Consider the following 19,266-nt stretch of genomic DNA (forward strand, 5'->3'; position numbering starts at 1 on the left):
GTTTCAAAAGTTAAGGTGGACGTTTGATTGGAGTATTTCTTTGTCAAAAATACTACTTCCGGTTAGTCATAAGTTTCGGCAAGTTTTTTGAGATCATGCGTCCCCATTGACGTTAATGGGGGCGGAATTTCCTTGTATGGGCCTTACGGACAATTCTACCGGAAGCGCGTGAGAGAGAGCGAGGGAGAGAGCGAAAGCAACAGGCTACGCCCATCAAAGTGCTGGCTTGTAGGATGCTAAACAGGTGATATAACCAGTAGCTACTGACTTACCCACTGATAGGCCGGCGGTCGATCTGTATTAGCACTTTCCTCACGCGACGGGCGAATCACTTTCCTCACAGAGCGACTCACTTTCCTCACGCGGCAGGCGAATCACTTTCCTCATTGAGCGAATCACTTTCCTCACAGAGCGACTCACTTTCCTCACGCGGCGGGCGAATCACTTTCCTCACTGAGCGAATCACTTTCCTCACAGAGCGACTCACTTTCCTCACGCGGCGGGCGAATCACTTTCCTCACAGAGCGAATCACTTTCCTCACTGAGCGAATCACTTTCCTCACAGAGCGACTCACTTTCCTCACTGCAGCGCGCTGCTGCACACGTCATTATTTAGCTCCGCTCACATGACACGCCCCCACCCGCTCGGCTTTTTTCGGAAAGACTCGGAACAGCGCATCTTCCTTATATAATTATAAAAAAAATAAAGACTTTTCGGAGATATGCAGGATGCAATGCTACTCTATAGGTACTCAAGATTGACATGACACTGACTGAAACTGAGTGTTTCACCCCCCCTTTAATGCAAAAAGAGTCAGAGTTTTCACTAAAAGAAGCAGAGGCAATCCTAGATAATGTGGAAAAATACAAGGAATTAGTTTCCACAGAACCACCATTGCATCCAAAGGGTGGTGATGTGTTCCTTTATAAGAGTTCAAAGTCAGAGATGGACTTTAGATTTGATCAAATGATGTGGAAGCAGAAAGGTTCAAATTATCACAACATTCGAAAGTATGGGGGAAGAGTTTTGAAACGCTACTATCACATTAGAGCTGGTGAATGTGAAAAAGGGACCTCCTCAGAATTCAGGAAGTCCATTTACTCTGTGGTTAATGATGACAAAAATCTTGCAACAAATTTCTATTTGATTCATTACCTAGGAAATGAGACTATATATGTACCACGAACGCATGGAAATACCAAAACAGAGAGAGTGTTTATTCCCTCCAAAAAACAGGTTTTCTCTGACATACTTCAAAATGACCATGGTCAAGCCCCTTCAAACATCTACAAAACTGTCCTGGCTAAAACATGCACTAGTAATCAGGAGCACATGCCAGTAAACACCCCACGAAACCTCAAACAAGTCCAGAACACAGTATATGCACAACGATGCAACCAAAGAATTTCACGAGATGAACTGTTTAGTTTGCATGAATTGGCATACCAACTACCTGGGTTTATATGGCATATTACTACATTCCCGGACCTTCTTGTTTATGCAGGCATGACAGATATTGTTGATTTGGCATGTGCAAACTTAGAGGAATCAGTGAGGTGTGAGTACCCACAAATGATCAGTTACGACACAACATTTCAAATGGGGGATTTTTATGTGTCTGTGCTGGCTATGAGAAACACCGCACTGGTCAATGACCCAGTATACCCAGTTGGCTTCATGTTACATGAACGTAAATTCATGCAACACCATGAGCAATTTTTGACTGAGATTTTGGGAAAACTGGGAATGGACTCCAAAAAATACCAAAAGATACCAGTGACAGTTGACAGGGAGAAAGGAATTGTAGGTGCTTTGAAAAAAAACTTTACCAATATAAGTGTAGTGTTCTGCCGCAACCACATCTTACGAGATGTTGAATATTGGGTAAAGACACATGGGGGGAAAAGGGATGATGTGAAGGTCCTAAAAGACCATGTTGAGCAGCTCATTGATTCCTCCTGTCCAAGTGAGTTTCATGCTCGCTATGATGCCTTCACAAAAGGATGGTCCGAAGGATTCCTATGCTACTTTGACCGTCACCTGAAAGCAGACATTTCTGAAAACATGGCTGCATACTACACAAAACAATTCTCTGCATTTAAAGGCAAAACACCAACAAACAATATAAGTGAGAGCATCAACAAAATGATAAAATCCCAAAACGAATGGCGAGAACTTCCAGTGGATGCAATGGTGCTCTCACTGTACTACATGCAGTCATACTTTTTATTTGAATTTCAGAGGGCAAAATGTGGCTTGGGAAATTATGCAATGAAGCAGCACCTTAGTGTAGCAGTGACAGATGTGAAAATGCCCTCTTTTCTTCCTTTGGAAGATATTATCAAAAGGATCAAGGCCAACACAGAAACTGAGCCATGCAAAGTTGAAGGAGTTAAACTTCTGTCTTCTCAGACATCTTTGGCCAAGACAGTCATTGAAATGGGTCTTGTGAGTCTAAATCCATCACTGAGAGTATTTGTTGTGAAAAGTCCCTCAAACGAATCAGTACATGTAGTCCGAAATACTGCCAATGGTGCATTATGCTCTTGTCCCAGCACTGGGAAATGCTTCCACATATTTGCAGTAGAAATGGCTACGGGGCTTCACTTCGCTACAAATAGAACATACAGCCTCTCAGTGATGCGGAAGAGAGGGAGGGGGAATGAAACAAAATCAGGCCGGAAAAAACCCAGAACAAAAGACTATGATTATTTGGTCAACCCAGCACCAGACTCCTTACTGTCTTCCATGCCTGACTCTCTGGTAGACAACATTCCACCAATTCCAATGGAAGCTGAAAAGGAGGAAAAAACAGAGCAGAATAAGTGTTCGAAAACAGTTGCTCTGTCTGATGAGCCACCACAGTCTGATGCTGGAAAAGATACTTGCCAGTTTGTGTGCTCATTTGAATCAGACTCTTTGGTGGACAGCATGCCGTTCAATGCTTTGGATGCTGGAAATGGAAAAAATACAGATCAAAAGGAGTGTTCAGATATAGCTACGCTGTCTAACATGCAACCACAGTTTGGGCTTTCAAATGACAGCAGTCTGCCTCTAGTAACACACCTTTCTAGAGTATCAACACCAAACAGCATAACGGCTTCATTTGCTCCTTGGATGTGCATTAATGACAGCATTCATGACTGGACAATGGTCTCTCCCAGAAGCCGCTGTCTTTCTCCAATGACCTGGCTTGAAGGAGAAACAATTGAGCAGGCCATTAATGTCTTCATTTACCAACAAAAAAGGTCAGACTCAATTCTATGTGCACCCACATACCTTTATCAGCTAGCAGCACTAGGAGACTTCAGTCCTGTTTTGCAGTTTTGTGCTGCAAACAAGGCTCTAAATTATGATGTAATCATAATTCCCTTCAACACCGACATTTCTGGCCCTGGTTATCACTGGGTTCTTGCCACTGTAAACTTCAGAGAGCGAGAGATCTCAGTGTTCAATTCAATGCACAGTCTTGAAACGTTGAAACATGCTGCTCCAAAACTAATGAAAGTAGTAGCTTGCATGTACGCTTCAGCAACAGAAAACTTTCAGGCTTCTGACTGGAAAACGTCAGATGTGGTGAATACTCCACAGCAAATAAACGGGTATGACTGCGGTGTCTTTGCTGTTGTGAATGCTTGTGCTATCATTGACAACACACCATTAGGCCCAGTCAACAGCTTTAAAGCAAGAATGTGGATTCATTCCCTCATTCAAAAGTACAAGCCTCCAAAGGTTAGAAGGGCGGGACTCTCACAGGAAAAACTGCAAAGCTTTAAAAAAGAAGTAGAGACATATGAGGCAGTCACCCAAACAGTACATGCAAGCAAAGCAGATTACACTGGTACCTTGAAAAGACTACAGCTAAATAGCACAGAAAGCAAAGACTGGACTCTCTGCTTAACCTCGACATGTAAGGGTGACTCAAAGCACAGAGATGAATATATCTTGTGCATTATTTGCAGACGGTGGTTCCACCTTAAATGCACAAAGGCAGTTGACCGGTTAATTGTTGCTTGCACAGATTATCATAAATGTCTTATGTGCTGCTGAGACAGCAGATGTGAAACAAAACACAGAAATGTGTTAATGTGAATAGAGTAGTGCAGGTTTCACTTATAAATAAAATTGCGAGTGAACTATTAAAAAAAAAATCCCTCAAAAATGAAAATGGAAAAAAAAATTGTATATATATATATATTTCATATCTATATATTATTTAGATATTGTATATCCCACGTATATGCCTGTTTATACCTATAAAGCAATATATAATAGCAATATTGGTTTAAATTTGATGTAGAGCATTACATATTCAGATCTATATTACTATATTATAGTTTAATTTCTATCTATCTATCTATCTATCTATAGCAAGATAGTATGAAAATGCAATAGTTTATTATCCATCCACCAGCATCAAGCAGTTATTATACAAATCTACTTTGTATTTTTTCATTAACTATGTTAATTAGGGTTTCATTTATTAAAACCAAGTATAGCAAAATCACGCAGACTCCCACTGTAACTTTCCCTGCTGGTCTGTTGGGCAGTGAACAAGTGTTAATACATTTACTTTTTAATTTTATTTACTTTGGTACCATTTTCACATGTAAGGTGTACATTTTCAAAGCTCATAGTGCTAATATCACAACAGATCATCAAAAGTGGACGTTTTTCAAACATTTCAGCATATTTTCAATTGTGTTAGTACAATGCACAAAACCACGAAGTATCCTTTTCACTACACAAAATGTATTTATTAATCCAACTGTTATTGAATCCAAATGATCCTAATAGTTAATCAATGAACAATTTGGTACACCAATAGATTTCTATAGATATTGATTATATAGACATAGTTTCTACGTTGTTTGCAATTTCCGATATGGTTGACCATATGTAATTATTTTTTACTTAAAGCGATTAGAATGTGTGTGTGGCCTGGTCAAACTACATAATCTGGACTACAAAATACCAACAGATAACACATTTTAATGTAGCCTTAGGCCTACATATAGGCTAGCCAGCCTTTCTGCACGGATTAGGCCGCAAACAGTGAGTGACTAATGAATTCCAACCATATCCTTAAACGATTGCGATTCAGATGCGCATAAACATGGTTTGATGCGTGAACACACAAGCTTTTGTAACATAAATCAAACTAAACATACCTTTGAGTGTACAAGAATTCCAGCAACAAAAAAAATACATTTTAACGGACCTGCCAAAGCTATGATTGAATGTTGGAGAACGTAGCGTGGCATGGGGACGTAAAGACGTCATTAATCGATCTATGTTCTATAAACGACAACATGTAGTATTCTAAAAGCAACTCTTGTAAACACCTTAATCAGAACTAGACAAAAAAGTTTGATGACAAACTTTAAGTTGGCTTGGAAGAGAGTTGATCAGAAAGTTTGAAAAGGTTTAAAATAGTTTAATAAGTTTAAAGTTTGAAATAGTTTAATAAGTTTAAAGTTTGAAATAGTTTAATAAGTTTAAAGTTTGAAATAGTTTGAGTTTAGATAGATAGATAGATAGATAGATAGATAGATAGATAGATAGATAGATAGATAGATAGATAGATAGATAGATAGATAGATAGATAGTGCATTAAGCCACGTTAAGCCTTTTCTTATAATGGTTTTCTATGGGAGAAAAACCATTAACGTGTAATAAAACGCGTTGCGTTCATATTCTGGGCTCATCTGATTTTTTGTGCATAGTATACTTCATTAATATGATATTTCCTGAGTTTGGTGTGTTTTTCACACTGTCTTAGTGCATTAAGCCACGTTAAGCCTTTTCTTATAATGGTTTTCTATGGGAGAAAAACGCTTAACGTGTAATAAAACGCGTTGCGTTCATATTCTGGACTCATCTGATTTTTTGTGCATAGTATACTTCATTAATATTATGTTTCCTGAGTTTGGTGTGTTTTTCTCACTGTCTTAGTGCATTAAGCCACGTTAAGCGTTTTCTTATAATGGTTTTCTATGGGAGAAAAACGCTTAACGTGTAATAAAACGCGTTGCGTTCATATTCTGGGCTCATCTGATTTTTTGTGCATAGTATACTTCATTAATATGATATTTCCTGAGTTTGGTGTGTTTTTAACACTGTCTTAGTACATTAAGCCACGTTAAGCGTTTTCTTATAATGGTTTTCTATGGGAGAAAAACGCTTAACGTGTAATAAAACGCGTTGCGTTCATATTCTGGGCTCATCTGATTTTTTGTGCATAGTATACTTCATTAATATGATATTTCCTGAGTTTGGTGTGTTTTTAACACTGTCTTAGTACATTAAGCCACGTTAAGCGTTTTTCACGTTAAGCGTTTTAGAATGTCCCACCGTAACTGAGGCGATCCTCGCGAACACACACACACACACACGAGCGTTCGCGTTAAACAGAGACTGGAGACTCAAACCAGAGACTCAATGTTGCTGCTAGCTTTAGATAGAAAACATTACTTGTGTGCAAATGATTTGTTGAAAAGCATAGAACAGCAGCCTTTTCAACAGAAACAACCAGAGAGGGATTGAGGGCGCACGTGCGTATGTATGTGTGTGTGTAAAAAGGCACTGTAATGGTTGCAGCAACTGAGCTATAGCATAATAATACTCATAGATCTAGCCTGTGACATTGTTGTGCATGATTTGGTAATAGGGGACAGCCATGCTGGTGAAAATCAAGCCGACTCCCGTTTTTTTTTTATTTTGTATGTTTAAAAAATATTGTGAGAGGGAGGTGTGAGAAACGTGCTCAGCACGTCATGTTTTTCCTCACATGCTGCGAGCCACGAGCATCCACAATGTCCACGCGAGGGAAAAGCATCGTATGAGTGCACAAACAGCACCGGGTAACGTTACGCCCCGCGCCCGGCTTTAACATCTAATGTGGACGGCGAGTGTGACTTAAGCCAGATGGTCTGAACTTATTATTAGTTTCTGTTATTGGTATCAATACTCCTAGATGACCAATAGCAGCTTTGCGATTGCCTGATACATGATAATTATCTGCGAAGTATTGTAATCTGAGCACAGTGTTAGCGTATAATGTTATGAGCCAACTCTCTCACCTGCTCTGTTTTCCACTGTTTCTCCTCACACATCCTCTCCTCTGATCGTTGTTCTGTCTAATCCTGGCCTGTCCCTTATTGTGTGTCATAATTGCATGGCTGTGGTCTGCCATATGAGTATTAATAAACATTTATAATTTCCACAGCGTCCGAACTGCCATTGCGATCCATTGTTTTCCTATGCTTGAAAGTCACGGCACTCCCACTCGTTATGTCACTTCCGGTTTGCACATTTTTAGATGCGGAAGTAAAATTTTCTCACAAAAACGACTCAAAAAGCCTTATTAGCGTATTTACTAGTATACTTTAAAGAAATTCTAGGTCCTACATTATTTTTCTATACACTGACTCACTGGAGTCTCTAACCTGCAATATGCTCTTTAATGGCATAATTGACTTAATTTGGCTGCTAGAATGATGTATTTAAAATGGGTCGCATAATATGCAACTTTAAGGGTTTTCTGGAAAACTATAGGTGTTTTTTGGGTCTTAAAGGGTCATGAAACCCTAAACTAAATTTTCTGAGATTTTAACAGAGGTATGTATGTTGAGCTCCTTTAAAGGTAATGTTTGTGTTGACTTATGTAATTGTATATGTTCTCTAATTGACGGTGATCTGTTTTCCATGAAGTGGGTGGAGTAACATACACAGGTGTGCAATCATTAATAAAAATGGCCGCTGCTCTCTTGAGCAGTGTGCAGGTGGAAAACGTCAGATAATGTCTGAGTTGCAAGTCTTTTATTCCTTCGTCATGTACCGGTTACCAAGCTCTAACTGAGATGGCAGCGCCAACAGGTTATGGGCCCAGTAAAGAGTTTGGGAGCCGATGAAATCGTTTATGTTTTGACGGAGAGGAAAAGAATTACGAGTTGTGGGAAACAAAGTTCCTGGCACATTTGCATCTTCTGGGTTTGAAATCCACCATATTGGATGACAATGATGGTGAGGAGGTGGAAGACGATGGTAAAAATGAAGAGGCATATGCAGTTCTGATCCAATTATTAGACGACAAGAGTATGTCGCTTGTGATGAGAGAGGCTGCGGATGATGGCAGAAAGGCGCTGCAGATTTTGAGAGATCATTACGCTGGTAAGGGGAAACCACGTGTGATAAGTTTGTATACGGAGTTGACATCTCTTCAGAAAGGTGTAAATGAAACCGTTACAGATTACATCATTCGTGCCGAGACTGCCATCACAGCATTGCGAAATGCGGGAGAGACTTTGAGCGATGATTTGTTGACTGCCATGATTCTAAAGGGTTTGCCTGATACCTTCAAACCATTCTCTATTTTTATTACGCAGAGTGATGAAAAATTAACATTTGCCGATTTTAAAGCAAAATTGAGGAGCTATGAAAGCACAGAGAAGTTTGCCATTGCTGGTTCGGGAGAGGACAGCGTAATGAAAGTTAGAGGAAGGGACAATTGGAGCACGAGACTTACCTGTTACGACTGTGGCCAGAAAGGCCATAAAGCCGCGGAGTGCACGGTGGTTGCTGGTAGGCGCGGGGAACGGAGACAATGGTGTAGGTTCTGTAAAAGCGCCTCACATAAAGACGTGCACTGTCGTCGGAGAAAGCGGGATAAAGTGAAGCAAACGGTGGATGAAGAGGAGGATCACACATTTGCGTTTATGGTGGAGCAGGTGAATAAAGTCCCGATTGATGGAGTGGAAATGAAAGGCCTTATGGTGGATTCTGGGGCTACTAAACACATAGTTACGGACATTGGCCCTCATTTATCAATCTTGCATAGAAACGGGTGTATATGTTGGCGTAAGATTATGCTTACACTCCTCTCACCGCCTGATTTATGAAACTGTGCGCACCTCTGCAATTCAGGTGTACGCAATACTTGCCCTTGATAAATCCCGCGGCTGAAAACGATCGTCATTAGAATAACACGCCCCTATATATTCAAGTCTCCGCCTCCCCCACGCCCTCATTTTACGCCATGGACAAACAGAAGACGGCAAAGAAACGAAACTTCTCCGACGTGGAGATCGGGCGCGCTCAATCATCTCTTTAGTCCACTTAGTCAGGGCACTGATTAGGACATAAGTCAACGGGCTGACTCCCTGATCAGTGCTCTGACTACTGAACTATTGAGATGATTGAGACGCGCCCATCGAGATCACCAGGGAAGTGAAAAAAAACCCGAAATTGTTTTATTTGGGAGTTTAAAGTGTGGGATTAAAGGCGCTCACAAAAACAAAATATGGACCCAAATTACGAGTAGCTACTGTTAGTGTGGGGGTTGAGAAGCGCACTCCAGCAGTTTAAATAGCTGTTTGAATGATAAATTACCATCACAATGCATTATTTTACAGCACGTTTTGAAACAATTAGCATTTAATTTCGTATCACGGCACATGTATTGGGGTGTACAATAGTGATGATGATGTGATGTGGAGTAAGATTCATTCACATTAATAATTACATGACAATTTGTAAGATTCTTCTTATTATTATTATGATTATTATTCTTAATGACGCTTGTTATTTAGAAGAAAATGCCGTTTTTATTGATTTTATTATTATTTAAAAGAAGAAGGCCATTTTTATTATTTTGTCAGTCTGAATTATTTTAGTCCCAGTCCGTGCGCAGCTGCTGGGCCAGGCGCGGGCCTGTAACGTCAGATAAAGCGCACAGGTTCGCGATTGGAGGAATACATATGCCTACAGATCAAACACTTTGGTAAAGTCACACAAATTAAACATTGACGTTCATGTTGCACAAAAATAAACACTGAATGTTGTTGTTGTGGTTTTTAACAGTGGGTCATATAGCATATCTTGTCAGTGCGTTTTGTGGTGTTAGGAATTGTTTTTCTGCGCATTTTCGCACTAACTCAAACGTGCGTACACCACCTCCTGAGCTGGCGTAGGATTTGAGCGTGCCGTACGCCAACGTCCATATTGATAAATCTCAAAGTCACCGTGGGTTTGGGTGTACGCAAGGTGTACGCTGGAAATTTGGTGTACGCACTTTTGATAAATGAGGGCCATTGAGAAGTTCGTGGATTTCGACCTAAGTTTCAAACCTCAGAGTCACGTTCTGGAGCTGGCTGATGGAGAACGGGCCAGTGGTATCGCGCTGAAGACAGGTACCGCAAAATTGCGTTTGAGAAATAGCAACGGCCGCATAGTGGACATGATGTTGACGGAGGCACTTTATGTGCCATCATTTTCTCAAAACATCTTTTCCGTCAAAGCGGCAATTTCGCACGGAGCGACAGTAATCTTCAAAGAGGGACAGAACCGACTCATTCACAAAAATGGTACAATTTTTGATATTCATATGTATGACAGACTGTTTTATTTGAGTACTGTTCTTAATGAGATTGATGAGTGTAACGCGTGCTATGATATTCAGACATGGCATGAAATACTGGGTCATTGTAATTATGATGATGTGTTAAAATTGGAGTTGTGTTACAGATGGGATGAAAATTAGAGGTAAAATTGACAGATCCAATTTGAAATGTGAAGTGTGTGTAAAAGGCAAATTTGCTCAGAACAGAAATAGAGATCTAGATGAGAAAGCAAAAGATGTGTTTGCACTTGTTCATGCAGATCTGGCTGGTCCTATAGAACCAGCAGGGAAAGATGGTTTTAGATTTGCCTTAGCATTCACAGATGACTATTCAGGAGCTGTATTTACCTATTTTTTGAAGAACAAAAGTGACACTGCTGTAGCCACCGAGAAATTCTTTGCTGATGTTGCAGATGGTAAAATCAAATGTATGAGATCAGATAATGGAACAGAATTTACATCTTCTGTATTTCAGTCATTGCTCCGCAAAAATGCTATTAGACATGAAACCTCAGCTCCTTACTCACCCCATCAAAATGGGACAGCTGAAAGAGCTTGGAGGACTTTGTTTGAAATGGCAAGGTGTATGCTAATTGAGAGTGAATTACCCAAGGAGTTGTGGACGTATGCGGTACAGACCGCTGCCATAGTTAGAAATAGATGTTTTAATAGACGTCTGGGACAAACTCCATACTATCTGATAACTGGAAAAAAGCCTGACTTATCCAAAATGAGAGTGTTTGGGTTAGAGTGTTATGCATACAAGTATGACAAGAAAAAGTTGAATGAGCGATGTAAAAAGGGTATATTTGTGGGTTATGATAAAAATAGCCCTGCTTATCTTGTTTACTATCCAGACACAGGGAGCGTACTCAAGAGTAGACTGGTGAAGTTTGTTACAAAAAGTACAAATGAAAGGGATACTCAGACAGTGGACTATGAGGATGATTTTTTGGAATTCAGGAAGGAGGTTGAAACCTTAGTACCAAAACTGGACAGGCCTAAAGTAATTCCACAAGAAAAGAAAGTTGAGGGTGAAGTCGGTACAAAGGGTGGAAAAGAGAGTGATCTAGGGACTAGATATCCAAAAAGAGAAAGAAGACCCCCCCCAGTACTTTGCAGATTATGATTATGAGGTTAAAGATGATGCAGATCAGCCATTGACTATTGACTATTGCTATCGTGTTGCATGTGATGTTCCCCAGACGCTGAAGGAAGCATTGGGCTCTTTAAAATCAGAGCAGTGGGTTGAAGCTATGGAAGATGAGATGAATTCTCTGAAAGAGAATAATACTTTCACAGTAACAACACTACCAGAAGGTAAACGGATAGTAGGGGGGAGATGGGTTTATGCTATAAAGGAAAATCCTGATGGGAGAGTATATAAAGCCAGGTATGTGGCAAAGGGTTATAGTCAAGTGGCAGGTATTGATTATAATGAGACATTTTCACCTACTGCCGATATAACTTCAATACGTGTTTTAATGCAGCTTGCAGCACAATATGATTTGAAGTTACATCAGATGGATGTTAAAACTGCATATTTGCATGCTCCTATAGATTGTGAAATTTATATAAAGCAACCTGAAGGATTTGAAGTCGAGTCAAAAACAGGAGAAGAATTGGTATGTAAGCTCAATAAATCACTGTATGGTCTGAAACAATCAGGACGAAATTGGAACAAGATGTTGCATGATTTCTTAATTGAAAATGATTTTGTCCAAAACACAGTAGATTATTGTGTTTATAGTAAACAAACTGACAAAGAAAGAGTCATATTGATTATTTGGGTTGATGATCTAATCATTGCAGCGAGTAATGATCAAATACTCAGAGATGTGAAGGAAATGTTGGGGATTAAATTCAAAGTTAAAGATCTGGGAAAACTTCGACATTTCTTGGGCATTGACTTTACGCAAGAACATGGTAAAGTAAAAATGAATCAGGAAAGATACATTTTAAAAATTTTGGAGAGATTTGATATGACTCACTGCAAATCAAGGTCAACCCCATGTGAAATCAAAGTAAAATTTGACAATGATGGTGAACCTGTTGACCCAAAGAGGTATCGAGAAGTGATTGACAGTTTAATCTATATGATGACAAGTACTCGCTCATATTTGAGCTTCATTGTGAGTAAGTTAGCACAATATCTAAGGGCACCAAAAGAACAACATTGGGTGGCTGCTAAACATGTGTTGAGGTATTTGAAAGGTACAGCAGATCTGGAATTATGTTATAAGAGAACTGATGTAGATCTGAAACTTGTAGCTTATAGCGATGCAGACTGGGCAGCAGACTTGAATGACAGGCATAGTATTACAGGCTACTGTTTTAGTTTGTCTGGGAATGGACCTGTTATTTCTTGGAAATCTAAGAAACAACAAACTGTTGCTTTATCCTCATGTGAAGCCGAATATATGGCTTTATCAGCTACTGCACAAGAAAGTGTGTATCTGACCAATCTAATCAATGGAATGGACAATGTACTTGAATATGCACCAGTGACTATTTTTGAGGACAATCAGGGTGCAATTGCACTTTCAAAGAATCCAGTGTGTCGACAAAGGTGTAAGCATATCGATATAAGGTATCATTTTGTTAGATCTGTACTGAATGATGGCAAGATAATTCTTCATTATTGTCCTACAGCTGATATGGTGGCAGACATATTAACAAAATCTGTGTCTAAAGTTAGGATGGATAAATTTATGTGTTTTTTATTTGGAGTGTGAAGAAATGCATGTATGTGATGCACTGTGTTATATTCTGTCAATTTAAGAACAAGTGGAGGTGTTGACTTATGTAATTGTATATGTTCTCTAATTGACGGTGATCTGTTTTCCATGAAGTGGGTGGAGTAACATACACAGGTGTGCAATCATTAATAAAAATGGCCGCTGCTCTCTTGAGCAGTGTGCAGGTGGAAAACGTCAGATAATGTCTGAGTTGCAAGTCTTTTATTCCTTCGTCATGTACCGGTTACCAAGCTCTAACTGAGATGGCAGCGGCAACAGTTTGCATCTGTTGGGTTTAATTGTAGGGGGGAAGTGTAGGTTAAACAGGTGCTGGTCATATAATTAGAATATCATCAAAAAGTTGATTTATTTCATAATTCCATTCAAAAAGTGAAACTTGTATATTATATTCATTCATTACACAGAGACTGATATATTTCAAATGTTTATTTCTTTTATTTTGTTGATTAGTTTATTTTGATGATTATAACTGACAACTATTGAAATTTCCAAATTCAGTAGCTCAGAAAATTAGAATATTGTAAAAAAGGTTCAATATTGAAGACACCTGGTGCCACACTCCAATCAGATAATTAATTCAAAACACCTGCAAAGGCCTTTAAATTGTCTCTCAGTCTAGTTCTGTAGGCTACACAATCACAGGGAAGACTGCTGACTTGACAGTTGTCCAAAAGACGACAGTTGACACCTTGCACAAGGAGAGCAAGACACAAAAGGTCATTACAAAAGAGGCTGGCTGTTCACAGAGCTCTGTGTCCCAGCACATTAATAGAGAGGCAAAGAGAAGGAAAAGAATTGGTAGTAAAAAGTGTACAAGCAATAGGGATAACCGCACCCTGGGGAGGATTGTGAAACAAAACCCATTCAAAAATGTGGGGGAGATTCACAAAGAGTGGACTGCAGCTGGAGTCAGTGCTTCAAGAACCACTACACACAGATGATGCACGACATGGGTTTCAGCTGTCACATTCCTTGTGTCAAGCCACTCTTGAACAACAGACAACGTCAGAAGTGTCTCGCCTGGGCTAAAGACAAAAAGGATTGTTGAGTGGTCCAAAGTTATGTTCTCTGATGAAAGTAAATTTTGCATTTCCTTTGGAAATCAGGGTCCCAGAGTCTGGAGAAAGAGAGGAGAGGCACACAATCCACGTTGCTTGATGTCCAGTGTAAAGTTTCCACAGTCAGTGATGGTTTGGGGTGCCATGTCATCTGCTGGTGTTGGTCTATTGTGTTTTCTGAGGTCCAAGGTCAACGCAGACGTATACCAGGAAATTTTAGAGCACTTCAGGTTTCCTGCTGCTGACCAACTTTATGGAGATGCAGATTTAATTTTCCAACAGGACTTGGTACCTGACCAAAATGTCAAAGCAACCAGTACCTGATTTAAGGACCATGGTATCCCTGTACTTAATTGGCCAGTAAACTCGCCTGACCATAACCCCATAGAAAATCTATGGAGTATTGGGAAGAGGAAGATGCGTTATACCAGACCCAACAATGCAGAAGAGCGGAAGGCCACTATCAGAGCAACCTGGGATCTCATAACACCTGAGCAGAGCCACAAACTGATCGACTCCATGCTACGCCGCATTGCTGCAGTAACTCAGGCAAAAGCAGCCACAACTAAATATTGAGTGCTGTACATGCTCTTACTTTTCATGTTCATACTTTTTAGTTGGCCAAGATTTCTAAAAATCCTTTCTTTGTATTGGTCTTAAGAAATAATCAAATTTTCTGAGATACTGAATTTGGGATTTTCCTTAGTTGTCAGTTATAATCATCAAAATTAAAATAAATAAACATTTGAAATATATCTGTCTGTATGTAAAGAATGAATATAATATACAAGTTTCACTTTTTGAATGGAATTAGTGAAATAAATCAACGTTTTGATGATATTCTATATATATGACCAGCACATGTAATAATGCTTATTAATTTTAAGGGTTCAATTACTTTTTCCTCTGCATTTTGAATGTTGAATGAGTATAACGCATTGTGCGCATTGAAAACACATTATAGTTGTTTGTATTCAATAAAGACATGAAAGATCAGAAGGTTTTTTGTCATTATTTTTTGACACATTGGCCCTCATTTATCAATCTTGCGTAGAAACTGGTGTATATGTTGGCGTAAGATTATGCTTACACTCCTCTCACCGCCTGATTTATGAAGCTGTGCGTTCCTCTGCAATCCAGGTGTACGCAATACTTGCCCTTGATAAATGCGGCGGCTGAAAACGATCGTCATTAGAATAACACGCCCCTATACCCACATGGAAAGAACCTATATAAACATATATGTTTTAATATAGGATTTGATATAGGTTTTTAATATATGTGACATGTATAAAATTGGCCGTTTTCCTATATTATATGTACATATATGTACATATATGTATATATATGCACATATATGTACATATATGCACTTATATGTGTGCATATATGCACCTATATGTTCACCTACACTGTAAAAAAATTAATTACAGTATATTAATGTTAATTATAATTTATTAAACTGTGGAAAAACGGATCAATTATGTTAAATTACACATAAAACATCAAATTTTCAATCAAATTTATTTTACAAACCTGCTGTCCATCTACAGTAATTTACTTTTAAAATATATGTTTTCTATGTACAATAACTAAGATATTATTTATAAAAATGCAGTAAGCACATCAATTCAAAAACATGTTTGCATATTTACAGTATTAATATTTATTTGAACAGAACCACTCACAACTTCAACCTCTAAATTAAGTAGGCCTACTTGTACATAAATAGCAACCTTTACAGCCAATTTCTGTTAAATTTACAAAATATTGTACAGAAACTGCACATTTACATTATTAGTCATTTTACATAACACATATGTCAAGTTACTTCTGTTGTAGGAAATACAAGCTTAGTATATAATTTAGAATATGCAAAAATATCTACATTAAAAGACAATTATCTTTCTATTTTTATACTGTCACATTGCAGTTATTATTTTACACATGTACAATTAAATTTTATCCAAAGCAACTTACAAATGAAGAGTATGGAAGCAGCAATAAGTGCAGTGACAATTTTTAGTTAGTCTAGCAGTTTTGTTAAACAGAAAAGAGCTAGTTTTAATGGGTCATGTGTTCACAAAAGAATGCATCTTTAGTGGTCTCCTGAAAATGGCTGGAGTCAGGTTATTCCACCAGCATGGAACAGTCCAGATAATGGTCTGTGAAAGTGATTTTGTGCCTCTTTGGGATGGCACCACAATGCGCCATTTGCCTTCACAGCGCAAGTCTTCACAGTGCATCAGCAAACACTGATGCCAGTGGCTGGAACATGAGCTTGGATGAGTTGTGTAGCATGTTTCGATAGGAATGGCCTGATCATCCCAATGCTGTACAAGGAAAATCTAAAGAACGGCCAGTTCTAGCAATGTGGTCTGTGAAGATTAACTGATCAGTTATAACACAAAGGTAGGGCTGGCTGAAACCACGAGCACTTCCGTCTTGGCGAGGTTGAGTTGAAGGTAAAGGTCATCCAGGTGAAGGTCGGAAATTTCCATCAAGCAGGCTGAGATGCGAGCAGCTACGGCTGATCATCCGCTGGAATGAAGGGTAGAGAGCTGTGTCAGGATAGCAGTGATAGGAAAAACCATGTTTCTGAATTATTCTAGTTGCAATTATAACAAAATACTATTCAAAACAGCTGCATGATAAGATGCAAACAAAGAATTTGTTGAATGAGAAGAACAGTGCCCTTATTCCACACCTGCAATGCTCACCTCCTGTAGACCTCCAGTCTTTCCACAGGACCTGAAATCACACAAAAAAGCATAAAAAAATAATACAAATAAAAAAATAGGACTATTACATTAATTAAAACATGCCAGCATGTTTTACTGAGACCAAAAACCTCAACCTAATGTGATCTGGAAGCTGAGCTAAATTTACAGTATTTATAATTAAAGTAAAATTATATTACTTTGACTTAATGTTAGCTGCATCATATAACTCTCTAGGGGTGTAACGTAACTGTCCAATCATCTGGATCGATGATAATATAATATATTTTCATTTTTCCAGAGCTATATATATATATAGGTCTATAGTTAATCGATAACGTTAGTTCATTGTTTCAAAAGACATAATGACGGTAACATTAACTATCACATACAACCTTTCAAACTTTATGAATAGCTAAGTTAATCTTTCTTGGTTAAACAGATGGAAAATTGAAAGAGGCCTGAACTGCTATAATTTTCAGTGTTTTACTCTCAACACCAGTTATGTGACTGAACAACGATTAGAAATGTTAACAACAGCTTTAAAACAACCAACAACATCAATGTGCAGCCACACGATATAAATATCATAGAATGAGACTCTTACCTCAGCCCAGTGATCGGTTGATATGATGGCCGCTGCTGCTTGTCAAAAGTCGCTGTAGTTGCCGAGACATTCTCACTGAAATGGCGCGTTATTTTTCCTCACATAGTTCCGAGATCCTGCTCACGGCTGCTCAAATCCAGTTAATCTCACGACTCACTTCACGAGTGTAGCTTAGGATAAAATAAATTCAAATCACCCGCTCTAACATCACTGTAACGTTACCTCTCCGCAAACTGTTGTGGGCGTGACTAACGGAAAATTAACCGGCAGCAAATTTGAAACTGCGTCACGCGCGCGCGCATGCAAGCACACGCACACACACACACACACAGCTGCATTTGCAACTGGATTTGGAAACCCATCAAATGTACATGAATAGATGTGGTTAGGAAATTTAGGGGAGAATTAGTCAGTGCAAAAAATTATCAAAATTAGCTTCTTTTTTTTTGTTTGCAAGGCAAGGTTAAAAGATTAGTAGCTACAATCCAATTTATAGTTTGACTAATATGTATAGGCCTAGTGTACAAATACTATTATTTAGCCTAAAACAACTCACTAACCAACACATTATCTTAAATGGTAAGTAAAACATGTTGAATGACTGCTGATTTCTGTAGTTAAACATTCGTTTACTTTTTTCTAATTTTACAAAAAAAAATCTGTAAAATATTAATCACACTTTTATGTATAGGCTAAAATTACATATTATTCTGTAAAAATCCATCTTAAAAAAAAAAAAAAACAGATGTAATAGGCTACCAGAATACAAGCAATTCCTGTAAATTTAATAGTCGAAATTTAAAATACAGCGAATATCTGTAAAACACCAGGCATTTCTTGTATAATGAAAAAACAGGAAAATTCTGTAAAAACAAAAAACAAAACAAATAATACAGACCATAACCTGTAAAATTACATTGAGCTATGACCGGATCCTGCCATGAGCTGAGACATATCTTATATGGCTTATATGTGGATATAAAGAGGCAATACAGGAGACCTATATGGCCTGATATGCACATATATGCACCTCAATTTTACCTATATGTGGAATATATGTGCATATATGCAGCATACATATTATCATATATGTGCATATATGCAGCATACATATTATATATGTGCATATATGCAGCATACATATTATCATATATGTGCATATATGCAGCATACATATTATATATGTGCATATATGCAGCATACATATTATCATATATGTGCATATATGCAGCATATATGTACATATAAGCTGCATATATGTTTCATATATGCGCATATATCCTCATATAGGTTCTTTCCATGTGGGTATATTCAAGTCTCCGCCTCCCCCACGCCCTCATTTTATGCCATGGACAAACAGAAGACGGCAAAGAAGCGCAACTTCTCCGACGTGGAGATCGGGCGCGTCTCAATCATCTCACTAGTCCACTAGTCAGGGCACTGATTAGGGCATAAGTCAATGGGCGTACTCCCTGATTAGTGCTCTGACTACTGACCTATTGAGATGATTGAGACGCGCCCATCGAGATCACCAGGGAAGTGGAAAAAAACCCGAAATTGTTTTATTTGGGAGTTTAAAGAGTAGAATTAAAGGCACCCACAAAAACAAAATATGGACACAAATAACGAGTAGTGTTAATAGTGTAGGGGTTGAGAAGCTCACTCCAGCAGTTTAAAGCTGTTTGGATGATAATTAGGCCTACCATCATTATTTTACAGCAC

General features: G+C 38.6%; 1 long non-coding RNA gene across 1 annotated transcript; it reads right to left on the reverse strand.

Annotated features, from left to right (window-relative positions):
- Nucleotides 1–15,722: 15,722 nt before the first annotated feature.
- LOC137071559 (uncharacterized) lies at nucleotides 15,723–18,846 on the reverse strand. Its single transcript, XR_010904453.1, has 3 exons — nucleotides 17,545–18,846; nucleotides 16,925–16,968; nucleotides 15,723–16,758 (listed from the first exon to the last, which is right to left on the reverse strand). It is a non-coding gene; the product is annotated as an uncharacterized lncRNA (long non-coding RNA).
- Between the last annotated feature and the right edge of the window lie 420 nt (nucleotides 18,847–19,266).

Source organism: Pseudorasbora parva, chromosome 3, assembly GCF_024679245.1.
Source record: "Pseudorasbora parva isolate DD20220531a chromosome 3, ASM2467924v1, whole genome shotgun sequence".
NCBI lineage: Eukaryota > Metazoa > Chordata > Actinopteri > Cypriniformes > Gobionidae > Pseudorasbora > Pseudorasbora parva.